The sequence below is a fragment of the Notechis scutatus genome, chromosome 2, assembly GCF_049901735.1.
Source record: "Notechis scutatus isolate UNSWTSFEM ecotype Mainland chromosome 2, rNotScu1.2, whole genome shotgun sequence".
NCBI lineage: Eukaryota > Metazoa > Chordata > Lepidosauria > Squamata > Elapidae > Notechis > Notechis scutatus.
In genome coordinates this window covers 152,729,383-152,744,763 of record NC_142010.1, presented here as the reverse complement: position 1 = coordinate 152,744,763, position 15,381 = coordinate 152,729,383, and the positions used below count along the sequence as shown (strand labels likewise).

Here is a 15,381-nt window from a genome sequence, read left to right as displayed (position 1 = left end):
CAGATTATTTGTCCCCATGGTTTCTTTTATTCTGTGTCCAACCTGAGAACGGATAACTTCTTAATTTATCTGATGCAGTGACCTTTAATCCTGAAGTGCTTAGGCCATGTAAATGTGTTGTGCTTTAAAGTAATACAAAGCTCTTTTTTTTTTTTAAAGAGTGCAGCTTACAAATTTTTCTAGCACAGGCAATGTGGGGATGGAAAAAAAATAGAAATGCATTTGACTTATCTGCTGTCTTCTCTATTCCCTACCCCTCCTTCTCGACTCCCACCTACTTCCGTAAAGGGTACTCTGCCCAGCCCACCCCTCCTGCACTCACGTACTCCCCACACATACACACATCAGCACTGTCACAACCACCATCAGTTGGAAGCTGCCTGCCTGAGCAAAGGATTGGGACTTGCGCGCCTATGGCTGGACTGCTACAGAAACAGGTAGTGGAAATCCTTTCATTGCTCTCAGCCTCTCCATCAGTGATGGAGAGGCAGCTTGGAACGTACCATCTCATAGACCGGAGGGAGGGGAAAGCAACCATCGATGAAGTTCCAGCTCTAAATCCGTAGGTGTCTCTTGATTTCGAGAGGTGGGGAGCAATTGGAGGGATGGACCTGGTTGAGGTGGAGGGTGGGGCAGGAGGTTCAAATCCTTACCATTGGCTTTCGCCTTATTTCACCATTCCCCCCACTGAGCCGTGGTTCCCCTCCTCTTTCTCCTGCCTCTCCCTCCCCCCTCTGCTGAGATTTGCAGCTGGACCAGTGCTCCGAGAGCCCTCGCCATCCTTGCAGAATGTAGGCGCTGCGATGTCAAGCCGCAGCATCCCCGGGGCTGTAGTCAACTAGCAGCCCCCACCCTCGCCCTCCCCACCCCCACCCCTCTCATCCTCTCTTGAAAGGGGGCAAATTGAGCCGAGGAAGTTCCCCCCCCCTCCGCGTCTCCGATTCTCGACTGGATCCGGGCCAAGCTAGAGAGAGAAAGGGGGGGACTCCTAGTTCTACCTCTCTCTCTCTCTCTCTTTCTCTCTCTCTCTCTTCAGCGGCCGAATCCCGAACAGCCTTCCTGCTCCCCACTTCAGTGTCTTCTGCTTCTGGCATGGCCCGGTGAGTACCTTGCGGAGAACCTTTCTAGGGCTGGGGTGGGGGTGCGGGGCAAGGGGAGATCGGGATGGAAAAGTCTGTGTGGTTGATAGATAGAGGCATGTATGTAATATATAACCCCGTAGCGCCCAGTGGGGTTTGAGGAGACTTCCCCCTCCTCCTTCTGTGAAGGGAACCCGGGCAGTCTCCGTCATAGGTAATGCAGAAGGGGGGGGGGAGGGGAGCGGAATGCGGTTGGGATGGCGTGGGGACAAGTCACTGCAGAAAGCAAAGCTTGGTGGCCGTCAAGTGGCGCCCCTCCCACCTTTTTCTTTTTTTAAAAAAAGCTACTCTCCCAGATGCAGCCTAAATTACCCCGGGGAGGTAGCAGGGGAGGTCGGTGCTTAGTACACCTGCAAGGGGGCCGGCTTTCAAAAGCGGCTACTGGGATACTGCTGATCGGTTTGCCCAAAGGGGGCAAATGGCAACCTAGAAAGGGGGGTGTAGCAAGTCCTTTGGCCGCTTGAGGTCCCCTCCCAGTCATCGCCACCCTTTCCCTCCCCACCTTTTCCACCCGACCTCCTCAATGTCGACTTGGCTTGGCTTTCTCTCCTGCTGCACCTTGCGCGCTCGCCTGCCGGCATCTCAAGGTGACAGCGACGTATTCTTGAGGTGTGTGTGTGAGAGGGAGATGTTGGGGGGGGGGAGAGTGAAAGAGAGAGAGAGAGAGAGACTTTGCGTGCGCGCACACATGTTCAAGGAGAGAGGAGGGAGCGCCGGTGACGTCCCTGGCCAGATCAGTAAAGGGGTGTGGGTGGATGGGGGCATATTTCAAAACCAATAGGGATCTCCCGCCCACCTACCCACTGCAGAGAGGTACCTGCATTAAGTGGGGACAGGAATTGGGCTGGGGCTGGAGGGGGTTGTTAAATAGACAATTTTAACAGCAGCGAGCCTTCTCCATCCGCCATGCCGTTCCCACCTTCTGCACCCTTGGTAACTAGAAAAAGAGGTGGAGAGTCAGTCAGACCATAGAGCTTGTGGTGTGTGTGAACATGAGAGAGAGAGAGAGAGTGTGAAAGTGCGAATCTCCCAAGCGATCCTCTGGAGTCCGGCAGGAGCTTTCAATGGCTTGTTCTTCGGGGCAACGGATCCCGGTGTGGACTGAGCGAGACTGAATAAATAAGACTTTAGGGACCGGGTGGAGTGGGGAGGCTTGGCGGGGGGAAAAAGAAGAAAGAATCCGCTAGGTTCAAGTGAGGGGGACGGACGAAAAGCAGTTCGCCACGAACTTCAGCAAACGGGACGCGAATCGCCAGGCCTGGAGGGGAAGGACAAGCGGGAAAAATTCGGGGGAAAACCGAGGTCAGGCAAGGGTATATTGCCTTGTCTAACTCCAGGGGGAGGTAGGATAAAGAGGGAAGGGGGCGACATAAGGACATAAATGCCCTGTCTGGTCTGGGATTCTTTGGTCCAGCCGTCTGTCTGAATAGCGAGAGAAAGCTGTGCACTTGGAGCGGGTCAAAGCAGGGCAACTGAAGAAGGGACGGGCCGCCCCTTCGGGACTTCTATTCGGCGTCTCTCCCTCTTGCCCAGCTCGGCTCCCTCGACGTCTGAGGACCCCCTCCCGCCCCGGAGCGATCACGCCCCCTGGAGCAGCTCTAGCCTCCCCGCCCCCACCCGGCCACCTAAAAGCGACGGGGGGCGCAACCGTCACGCCGCCGCCTTCTCAGCCTCTATGGCTCTCGGGAGAGAGGCGGAGGTCTCCTCAGAGGAGCCCTGGGTGACCGGCAAGGGCTTTGGCCTCCCCACACCGCTCTGAGGCCCGGAAGCAGCGGTGAGGAAGAGGGGAGCGGAGTGGGGATGGGAGGGGGGTAAAGAAGGGTAGGCGTCGCGCTGGGCCTGGCGTGGCCCGCCGAGCCCGCCCGCCAATCGCCAAGGGCAACCGGGAGCGTCTAATTCCGCGGTCTGCTTTGGCGCATTGCTCGAGATGGGAAGCGAAGCGCGTTCCGGCTCTGGCTTTTTCAAGGCAACTGCAGGGGAGGGGGCGGGATCCACAGGCTGCCGGTGGGAGGGGGCGCTGCCTTTCCCCGCTTCTGATTGGTTGAGAGGTCCTGAGTGGCAGCGGGCGCGAGGGGTGGGGTGGGAGAAGAGGCTGAAGAGAGGGGAGGGGAGGAAGGAGAGACGGAGCTCAGCCGGGAGGGAGGGGGCTGGGCTTGACCCACCTACCCGCCAGCGGTGGACTGGGGAGGGGGACCGAGGACCGCAAGATACCCGGCTGCGGCGCCCGGCCGGTAGCAAAGGGCAGCCTGGGGTGGCAGGAAGGATCGCGATGACATCGTGCTATGTGGAAACCAGCCTTTTCTTGGCCGATGGGGGAGGGGGGAGATGCCCACCCCGGCCATTCGAGGAACGCGGGCTTTCTGTTGCACATACCCCCCCGCCCCCTCCGTGGCGCTGACCCTACCGAAAGTCCTTTACTCGTGGCAAAGGCAATCCGAGGCCGCCACCCCCCCTCCCGAGTCGTGGCGAGGCTGGGTGGAGAGGACGTAACTCCAGTCCGGGAGAAAGATGTTGCGGTCGTGACGCTGTAATATTGCGCTTGGAATGAACCGAGCCTCCTTGCTCAGGGACAGTCTACCTCCAACCAACAGGGGTTGAAGGCAAAGGAGGAAGGTTGGCGGCGGCGGAGGGGGGGTGTTGCTGCCACTTCTGTCCTTGTTTCCCCTGATGGAAACAGACTGGCTGCCTCCCCCCACCCCTCCACCCCCCCGGATGCAGGAGAACAGTAGACCAGCGCCTAACTAGGGCACAGGGATTGCACCAGCACTGCCGCAATCATTTTGGGGAGGTGGGAGAGACAAGCAGAGGACGAGGAGGCGAGGCGGAGTGGGGGGGGACCCAAGTGGAAGAAAAATGTAGGCAGAGAGAAGAGGGAGGGGCCAAGAAATATTGGCAGTGGCCTCCCCCTCCCCAGCAGTACAAGTTCACTGGGTGATTCGGCGCCAGCCCATCCCCCCTCTACCTCTCTGCCAACCTACCTCCCAAGGTTGTTGTGACAAAAAAAAAAAAGGAAAAGGGAGGGAGGAGTCATGTATACACCACCCGGAGCTCGGGAATAAAAGGCAAGGTATTAATTTAATAAACCAATGCACCAGAAAGCTTTATGAGAGCATAAGCGCCGGTGGACCAGAGACTCAATTAGTTCATCAGCCTAGTAAATGTGTAAACTGTGCCTTGTTCCCTCTCCTTCTCTTCTACCTCCCCCTTTTTTCTTCTCCTGTGACCCCGTATGCCGATTGTATTTTTAATACATTCTGCCCCCCCCCCCAAATCTTTGCTTAATGTTCTATTGATCCACCTCCGTGTGCTGCAGAGCTCTGTTAGACCATTCATCCTTTTCTCCCCCACTGATCTGGGGTGAGTGGGGAGAGGAGGGGATGGAAAACTCCTGTTGAACAAGCAGAACCTCAGCACCCACCTACATCTTCTCCCTCCCTCCCTCCTCCTCCTCCTCCTCCTCCTCCTCTCTCTCTCTCTCCTTATGTAACCCTGCATTAAATAACCTACTCATGATTTCCCACTCATTTTCATTCTTGTGCCACCCTTCCTATCCCACTCCTCCCCTCAGGATCTCTAGGTCCCAGAGCTAACCAGGACAGAGCCTCCCTCCCTTCTTCCTAAGAGGAGGCCACAGCTGGTTATTCTCTTGTCAATATTTCGGAGGCGTGTTCAGCCTTGGGGATGAGGGAAGGCAATATGATTTGCACCAGGCTGCCTCTATTTGCTGTGAGTTTGCAAAGCGCTGGCCGAGAGATATTGGGCTTTTTATTTAATCATATGAAGAATCTTATCCTTGAAAGCCAAACAAACAAACCCACAAACAAAATAACAGGATTTGTGCATCTGGCATAAGCGGTCAGTCCTCTGGGCTTTAAATGTTTTGACTGGAGTTGTTCGCTGTCTAGAACCCCAATGCTGGCAACCAGCACCAATTCTTTTCTGCAATAAGGACACGCCGCCTGAAACAGGGGAAAATGGAGTTAATACCTCTGTCCAAAAATGGCTCCATGATGCTGTCTCTGCTGGTCTCTCAGACTCTTTTGATCTTCTTTCCCTTTTGTGGGCTTTCCCCCAAGTGTATCTGACCACAGCACGAATATACTTCTTTTTATTGCCATCCCTTAACATCCCAAGCCCATGAGTGAGACAGGCCTGATCCATCCCAAGTTGTACCGCTGTCATAGTGGTATTTTCTCCCTTGTCCCAACCCTGTCCAACAAGTGTATACCAATCGGTTTGGTTTGTCCCCTGTTAGATGACTGCCTGCGACGGGGAATGGGAAGCTGAGGTGGGGATGAGATTCAATTCATCAAACAGCAGCAGCAGATTTCACGCTGCTCCCTGCAGTTATTCTACTGATTCAGAGATGGTAGACAGGCTTTAAATTTTCACAGTCCTTTTGAGATTTCTGTGAACTTTAAGCTGCACAACTTACAAACCCCACTCCCGTCCCCAATTCTTGGAGGCATCATCCAGATGCTTTCCATGAGCTTCTTGCAACATGTTAACTTCTAAAAGTAGAGAGAGAGATTAAGTTCTCGGAAAATGTCAAAGACATGTGCATAGAAATACCAGGACATGTTAATTGCATTTGTTCATCTTAAATCACATTTACAGCTTGTCAAGATGAACCAATCTGGAAGAGTCAGATTGCCCTCAGGGCACATAATCCAGTTTTGTACACTTCTATGCCCCTCCCCCCAAACACACAATATCTGCAGATCCATTCAGCCCCCAAACTCTCACACTGCCTGCCTGCTTCTTATTAGTACAGGGATCTTTTCCTTGAGAATTCTCCCCTTCACCCACCTGGGTTCAGAGCATTGTTCTCACCTACGCTCAGAAATATCCCGCACCAGAAATGGGCTACCATTTGGCACCTGGGAGCTTCATTTCATGGTTTCTTGGGAAGGTGAGACGGTGGTGATCTGAGTTTCAGTGAGCATGAAGAAGGAAGCTGCCTTATTTTAGACTGGGGTCTTTGCTTTCTAGGCAAACTTTAAGCAGATAATTTTCATGGACGTCCTACCTCAAAATGATGGGAGATGCAATTCAGTGGTGCAACCCTATGGAACTTCAGGGTGATGTGCAACTTGCAAGTTGCCCATTCTGATCCTACGTATTGTTTGCAAAATACTTTTCACAAACCAGAAGACTTCAACGTAATTGCTATAGTGATGCATAACTGAATTGCAAAACTAATTTCATTCTTGCTTGCTACTCAACTGCCTAAGAACCTAGCCTAGTCATATTTTGCTATGTCAAAAGGAAGACCTTTGTTTTTATTTAAGTATCATTCTGAATTCCACCCTTGGCCTGGTTGTCACTAGCCCCATTTAGGAGGCACTGTAATCTTCTACTGCTGTCATACAAATAATCAGACTTAGCCAATTCTGCTAGATATGTACTAGATATTCCCTGTTGGTCCAGCACTTGCTCTAATAATTCTATACGCACTATTGGTTTTTTTTACACAAATGCTTCTTTCTGAAATGCATCTCTTCCCTTGGCCATGCCATTTATATCTGTATGGGCACAGAAGTCATTGGGCACAGCTGGCCCTCAAAGGTGATCATGGCTGACCTTATAGATTTCCTGTCAGCCTTGGGTCCTCTAGATATATTTGATCATATTTCCCAACATCCTATCTGAAACTGATGCCCTTGTGACCTCTCGTCCCATTTCTGCAATGGGGTGCATACGGAGCTGCCCTGGAAAAGCATTCAGAAGTTTCAGCTGGTGCAGAATGCAGCTAGACAGGTAGTCACCAGTGTCAGATATCCGACACATGTAACACCACTGCTGTGTGAGCTGCACTGGCTTCCAGTGTGCTTCAAGGTACAATTCAGGGTGCTGATTGTCACTTTTAAAGCACTTCATGGCTTGGGCCCAAACTACCTAAGGGATTGTCTTTTCCTATTCATTTTTACCTGTAGAATTTGGTGCAGCAAGTTGGGCAAATTGCAGATCGTGTCCGCCAAAGAATGTTGGCTTGGTGGGGACTATGAGATCTTCTCTGCCATAGCTCTCACCCTCTGGGACATTCTCCCTTCAGAGATGAGGATGATGTCAACCCTGTTGGCCTTTCATAAGGCTGGGAAGACCAAGCTTTATATACCCAGACCTGGGCCCCCAAGTGTGTTAAGGATCTTATTTCTTGGCTATATTAACACTTGCGGCCATAGTTTTACTTGACAACCATAGATACTTAATTTGTTTTCCTTTGATTTTAAAAATCATTTTATGTTTTTATGAAATATACTGCCCAGAGTCATTTGTTCAGGTGGGCAGCTATAGAAATCAAATCAATCCAATGTTTTTTTTAAAGAATAAAATGCAAAGGATCTTGCAGTGAGAAGCATCAAGTCCAAATGATTCCCAGCATGCTCAGTTCACTCCAGAAACTGATGTTGGGCCTTCTTCTTGGGCAATGCTGTTGCTCCACCACGCAGCTCGCACTCTCCTCCTTGTCATTGGTGATGGGCTTGTAGGCAGGTTAGGTGATTCTGGATTTCAACGCCAGGTTCATGCCTGAGGTCTTGATCCTTCCAGAAAGTGTCTTCAAACATTCACATTTGTCTTGTAAAGAAAACATTGAACTAGGAGTCCCATGTTGCCCTCATGTTGCGTGTAAGTCTGTAAATACGACCACTCTCAAATGACCTCTGGTCTCTCAGCTACAAATAGGAGCTCATTCTACTTCTGTCTCTTCTGCCCTTTTCCCAAATGTTCAAGTTTCATCCAACCAGAGCCACTATAAGTGAAAGACCTGGCATCAGATGTTATCTCAAAACACACACACACACACCGCATACTGTTCTATTTATGCACTGATGTAGTCATCAAAGTGGAAGATAACAAAGATGATGATTTATTCCCCACTTTTTTATTAAGGAGCTGAAAGGGGCATATACAAACACGCCTTCCTATTTTTCTGTCTCTATCTTATGGTGTGGAGAACGACTGATCTAAAACCACTCAATACATTCCAGTGATCGTGGGGAGACTAGAAGCTCAGTCTCCCCATTCCTAATTCAATACTTTCATCACTATTATCACCACTGTGGTTTTCATTAGGTTGAGGCATGTTTTAAGACACTGCACGAGGGGTCAGTATTCAGCCTGGCTGAATGTATAGGAAGAGACCATTCACCTCGATCAGACAGGGTGCGTCCCTTCTGCAATAACAGTATGCGTTTTTTGTCCTATAATCTTGGAGAATTCTGCTGCTCCTAGAAGCAGAATTCTCTGACCTATATAGCTTATGCAGATTCATTGTCATTACTTTGCATAATTCATTCTGTTTTTCTTTAGCTAAGGAGAGGAGGAAAAAAAAAGAGGTAGTTCGTTTTGGGACCACTTGATACCCTCCTCAACAATTTATCTGGCTTCTGAGATTTCATCAGACACTGGTCTCATGTTCAATATAACCTATAGCTCCCTGTAGGCAAGAAAATCCCTTTCAGACTAAAAAAGTGAGACCCTGAAGACGTCAAATTTTATGTTCACTTTTTATCCTCATGTCCGTGAAATGATCAGATATTTTGAATCCTCATTATATCATACAGCTGGGCTTGCTTGTTCGCATCAATACTGTTGCATAGTAGTTCTCTGTTCTCTCCAGTGAAAGCTATGGAGGTTAATCTACAAAGGGCAGGTTGCTCAACTTGGTAGTGTCTTGCTTTAATTCATCTTGTCTGTGACATAAAATCCACATTGGACTATTGTAAAGGTTTCCCTATCAGTCATGTTGATTCTAGGGCATAGTGCTCGTCTCCATTACTTGATTGAGGGAGTCAGTGTTGTCCAAAGACACTTCTAGAGTCATGTATCCAGCATGGCTATATGCCAAAGGTCCATGGAATGCTGTTACCTTCCCATCAAAGTGGTACCTATTAATCTACTTGCATTTGCATGCTTTCGAACTGCTAGGTGGGCAGGAGCTGGAAGCAAGTTGACTGGGAAACTCCATATGCTATTGAACAAGAGCTTCTAACTGGCATTACCATTCTGGTTAATGATCAAGGATGATGGAAGTTATAACTGAATAATATCTGATGGGTTACAAGTCTGTTACTTACTTACATACTTACTTACTTACTTATTTTACTTACTTAACTGAATTTATACGCTGCCCAATTTGCTATCAAGAGACTCTATCATGGATACAAGAAGCTGAAATGTGAATCTTGGCAGAAGTGGAACCAGAGAGCCAGCTTCAGAGCAGAGTGCTCTGTGGGCCAGAATTCAAGCTCAGAAATGCGCATCTGGGAAGGGTGAGAAATAAGATTTAGGAGAGAGAAGTTGGCAGCAGCAAAAAGGCAATAGAGCACAGATAAAATAGAAGCGCTGGTTGTTAGCAAGACTGATGGCAACACTAATAGGGCCAGATATGGTGGTGGTGGTTGCCTAGGAAAGGTTCCAGATGGATCAACAGGTGCACCATATCAGCAGAAGACAAAAGATAGCTTGGAATTATTGGGTGCAGAACCATACTGGAACTCGGTGCTGCCAATGGCTTCCTCTCCGTTGTGATCTCAAGCAACCCAGCATGCAGAGATTAAATAACTCCTACTTTTAAGTCTCAGTACCTCCTAGTAGCAAGATGTTCATCCTACTGAAAGCTTCTTCTTCTTTCCTTCTTTCACCTGCTGTTTGCAACCATTTATCACTTGACATACTTTCTGGAAGCTGAGGGAACAATTTATTCCCAATGACTCTTCTTCCCTCTTTATGGTTGTCTTGCTTAGGGCTTGCCTAAGCAATTTACTGGCATTCCTGGTCTTTTCTCTCTCTTCCTTTTGGCTTAACGCAACCAACCTTCTCAGGCTTTCTTGACCAGCAATAGCTCGTGCGTGATCTAGGCAGGCAGTGCCAATTTGCATCAAAGGATTTGATGTTGTCCAGGGAGAGTAGTTGCTGTCCAGCAGCACTGAGGACCGTTCTTAAGAGTTCTACCATGGAATTGCTGGACATGGAAGGAGGTGGGGGGAGCTCCTGTCTGCTGCAAGAGGGAGCCAGAAGCAACATGCGTAGCTTCTCATTAGTTGGCCATCAAGCCTAAAAACACTCTTAAAAATTCTTTTATTTTATTCATGAGACAACAGATGAATAAATGAAGGCTCATTTGGTGACTTTGAAAGCACACATTTTTAAAAGACAACAAACACATGAACTTCTACACACCGGAAAGAAAGGAAGCCAGCGAACTACAAGCTGAGCTGGAAACCTTTTTTGTCTGTTCCTGAAAGAACCCCAATGCACAAGACGGGATGAGTGCTCCCTTCGAAGAGGAGCCCTGTACCCAATACAGGCTTTGGGGGGGAAGAATAGGACTCCTCTCTTACTATCGATTGCTGGAAAGGAGGGCCAAGGCTGCTGAGGGCGAATAGTGCTTCTACTGTATATACAGGTTATTTTAAAAGGACGGGCTGGGGGAAATTCCTTACACAGAAGCTGCTGTGTTATGGACAATGTGGCAAGATTCTGCTACGCAGCAAGTAAAGGCAGAGCGTGGATATTAGTAGAAAGCAATGGATGTTTATTTGCAATACTGTTTTTGATATGATAGCAGTGTTTTCTTCCTTGCGAAAGATGGATTTTGACTACAATTAATAACATTTAAAGCTGCATGTGAATTATGAGAGAAGGTGTCACAGAGAGGAGGGGGATCAAGCTATTTTCCTAGGCACCTGAAGGCCAGCCAAGGAATAATGGATGGAAACTGAACAAGGAGAGATTCAAGCTGGAAATAAGGAGAAATTTTCTGACGGTGAAAGCAATCAACCAATGGAACAGTTTGCCTTCAGAAGTTATGGGAGCTTCATCACTGGAGGCTTTCAAGAAGAAACTGGACTGCCACCCGTCAGAAATGGTGTAGGGTGTGTCCTGCTTGGACAGGGGTTGGAATAGATGACCTACAAGTCCCTCCCAACTCTGTTATTCTGTTAAAAGGTACCATTTGGAGTTCCTGACCAAATAGATCAACTGGGGGCCATCCAAGACAACTCACCAAGTCATTAACTAGCACAGCTGTTTGGGTGGTACCTAACTGGAGAAATCTAGTCTAAGCTCAATTATCCCTGGCAATTACAATTCCAGTACCAAATGGAGCAATACATTATTATTATTATTATATACACAACTCTTTAGCTGGTGTTGGCCTTCATATGCATCTAGTACTTCCCAAGAACCTTGAATGTTGTGACATATTGTTGTAAGTATCTGTGCAGATCCAAGTACTGGAGTCTTCTGTAACCAGCAGGTAGAAATACACGGATTTTTTTTCTAACTGATTTTTTGGGATGGCACCCAATGTGCCAGTAATCACTAGAACCACTATGACTGGTTTATGCCATAATCTTCCAACTTCAGTTTTCAGATCTTGATACTTTGTGATCTTCTCCAATTCTTTATCTCCTATTCTACTATCCCCTGGCATTGCCACATCAAATTATCTATACTTTTTCCTCAAGCACAGTTAAATCTGGTCTGCTTATGAGCAATGACTTTATCGGTTATTATTTAGAAATCCCACAATATTTAATTTGCTCATTTTCAACTACTTTTTCAACTATATGTCCCCACTGATTTTTTTTCATTGCCAAACATGACAATGTTTACAGATATTCCAGTGAGTCATTTTTATGACTGCGTTAATGTAGTTGTTTGTAATCATGTTGTTGTTGTTGCTGTTGTTGTTATTTGTAAACCACTCAAAAGTTCTGCTTGGGATTTGTGTGTGAACTATTTCAGCCTGGATGTATTAATGCCATTAGACATTATTTCATTCAAAATGTGATTTACCACCCCACAGGCATTGGTAGAAGCCCCATCATGACATCATCACACAAATGAATCAGGTGATGCAATTTTTCAGTCAGATTATGACATCATGCTACAAGTAACATAAGAGTAATTAATCTATTGTTATTTGTACCGGCTGTCACTTGTTTTTTCTTAGTACTATTATAGACACCCATGTGCCTCTAAATGCTGTTCTCATGGCACCGGGTGAGGATGGCAAATAATGTTTGGCAGTAGCTTAACCCTGATCCCTGCTTTTCAGTTTATGCAAATGAAACAACTTTCTGAAATACCTATTCCTTGTGATGCATCATGCTTTTCCTCCTTCCTCCGTGCTTGTTTCAGTACTGCCTTTTGATAATGATGTTTCTTCATGAAAGTCATAGGCAAAAAAAAAAAAAAAAAAGCCAGCAAATTGAAATGGACACTGGGGGGCAATTAAGGAAAATTATTCAAAGGAGAATAGGTAATCCATTATTAATCCCCTACTTGTGTTCATTAGGAAGCAAACACCAAACAGGAAGCTTTTCATTAACATGCAAAATCCCCACTGTTTAATCGAATTGTGCCTGGATAGCACAGTATAGCATTGGATAAAGTATTTGTGTAGCCTTTACTTTTCTTCTAGCTATCTAGAGAGTACTATAAAAGACGTTTGCACATTTTTGGTGACCACCACTCTCCTCTGAGCATTCATTAGTTTCCTTCTCCTCCCCCCTCAAATACAGAACCCACGAGCTCCATACGGAAGTGGCCAGTTGACCCTAGTTCTTGTCTTGTCCTAGAACTTAAATGTTATCCAACTCTGATTGAAAATCTCTTCCAATCAGAGTCTTAATATTTTATAAACTTTTGACTAGCATGCAGAAAATCTCAAGGTCAATTCATATCTTCTCCGGTTAAAAAACAACAACAAAGAACAGGATTAATTAGCGAGAAAAGTCAGGGAAAGACTTTCCCTTTAAATTTTGGAGACTAAATTCTCAAGCAAAGATAAAACGAATCCAAACACAAGGCAAATTCCTATGTTCCTCTGAAGAACTTTCAAGCACATATTTTCTAGTTTCATAACTGAATACATCTGGGTGAAATTAGATGGAAGAAAACAGTTTTGGGGCCTTTACTTTTCTGTGCAGATTATGAAGCTCTCGTTTGCTGAGCTTTATCATGCTTTAATGGAGACCATTTCCTTTGCCAAACTCCCATCAAAACTTTGGCACTGACTGCACCCTGTGGCCAGCCCTCATGGCCACCAGAAGGCATTTTCTAAGGCATTCCACCACAGTTATGATATGTTCATTCCTTGACACATACAAAAGCAAAGCATTTTTCAAAAATGCAACGTCATTTCATGTTAAATATGGTAGAACTAGGAACATTAGACTTCCATTTGTCAGAAATGGTGTAGGGTCTCCCGCTTGGGCTAGATCAGTGATCCCCAACCTTTTTTGCCGCGGCCCGGTACCGGCATCAGCTGGGCGCCCGCGACCCGGTACCCGGCATCAGCTGGGCGCGCTGCCCGGTACCGGCATCAGCTGGCGCCGCCATCTTTTTGATGAAAAAGTGCTTCCGGTGACCTCACGGAAGCACTTTTCATCAAAAGATGGCGGCTCGCCACCTCGATGAGCTTTTCCGGATAGAAATGGCTTTCTACCGGAAAAGCTCCAGCGCTAACACCGCCATCTTTTTTGATGAAAAAGTGCTTCCGGTGAGCTTTCTACCAGAAAAGCTCACCGGAAGGCTTTTCATCAAAAAAGGCGGCAACAAACCAGCGGCCCGGTAGGACTTGTTCCGCGGACGGTACCGGTCCGCGGACGTGTTGGGGACCCCTGGACTAGATGACCTACAAGGTCCCAACTCTGATTATCTGTATCTGTATCTGTATCTCTTTACATTTTCACATGGTTTTAATGAGAATGAACTATTTCTCTAACATCTTTGGAGTGGAATAACACAACAGCAAGATATTGGCACTTTTTTTCTAAAAAATAATCTTAGCTAGCTTTGCACACTGGGTTAATACGTTATTAACCCAAGTGCAGGGTTTTTTTTAGGCTTACATTATTGATGCATTACAAGAAGAAGGAATAACTGGCATTGTATATCTATATATATAAAAGCGAAATACCACTCATGCATCATCACAAAATCTCCACAGCCGTAAAGCCTACAAACTTGAAATTTGATGTGTATGTTCCTCTTGGCTTCTAGGTGCTCACTAGGAAAAGATTTGTTGAAATGACCATCAGAGCATTAGTATTTCATATATTATTATTAACATGCTCTGATGCTAAAGAGTTCTACCCCCCCTCTCCACCTGAAAAGAAATCTGCTCCAGATAAAAAAAAACACAAGCAGAGGAGAGGAATTTTTTACTTTCACAGCACCAAACAGCTTTAGTACAGAACAGTTGAGCTAAGCCACACCCAGGCTCCTTGCTGTCTCTTTCTTGCTCATACGGCAAATACTGTTTCAGTTTCCATGTTTCAGTTTCCAAACAGCCCACAACTCTCTCACACACTGACAGAATGCTAGTCAGATGAATACCGATGGATGCTGGTAGGCAGAGGCACAATTTCCCCCCTTATTTTCCTCCCCCAAAACTAAGCCCGATCACATAGTTTTGTAGTGAAGCATGGGTATAGAGCTAGTAGTATATGAAAGCATCTTTCATAATAAAATAGATGGTTTCAGAATGAGTACAAAATTGTAACTGCGAGATAGGCAGCTATATAAACCCATATAATAAATAAAATAAATATAATGATGCTATACCTTTTCTGGATGAAAAAGAACAAGACAACATTTTAAAATAAATCCGTAACAGTATTTATTTTCCTCCTTAATATTTTAAAAAAAATGCCATTATCAATTTTGAAAATGATACTAATAGAAATCCTTTACAGTTAAATTTATGAAAATCAATGGAATTTGCTTTGAAGTAAGCACCACTTAGTTCAAGTTTTTACCCCCCCATGGATTAGAAAGTAACCCTAAATATTTATTTGGAAGCATGCATACATTAGGTCAATTTACTAAGTAATGTGGGTATGCTTAGGAAATGTCATTTCAATGTACAGGAAGTTGCAGGGCAAAATGCTCTAAGGCCAAACTTTCACAGTTCCCCCTTTTTTTTTTCTTTTAAAGAAAAAGAGAAGGGCAGGTTTTTCTTGGGATTGACTTTGGGATACAAACATGATTTTGATAATATCTTCATCTTCTAATGCTGCATATTGATTCTAATGGTAAAATCCAAATCCTAACCCAGCTAGAAAGTGTAGCTTTTCTCCCTCCCTTCCATTTCAAGTTATTTTGCTTTGCTTCGTGCCATTAAAGTTAAATGGAGTGGGATCTGATCAGGGACTAAGCTGAAAACTCTTCAAGATTTTTAGCTCCATGCCATGAAGGAAAAGCAAGGTCTCCGTTTATGCGAGTT

General features: G+C 46.2%; 1 protein-coding gene across 10 annotated transcripts in view; it reads left to right on the top strand.

The window, feature by feature from the left end:
* The first annotated feature begins 367 nt into the window (after positions 1–367).
* ATP2B3 (ATPase plasma membrane Ca2+ transporting 3) overlaps positions 368–15,381 on the top strand; it is a 129,830-nt gene continuing 114,816 nt past the window's right edge. For 3 of the 10 annotated variants that reach the window (XR_015747855.1, XM_087956850.1, XM_087956852.1), the window contains exon 1: positions 629–1,100. The gene's annotated coding sequence lies outside the window, so the exon portion shown is untranslated. Of the gene's footprint in view, positions 438–628; positions 1,101–15,381 lie in introns of those variants that run through there. The other 7 variants (XM_087956851.1, XM_087956849.1, XM_087956848.1 and 4 more) reach the window with 5 other exon arrangements.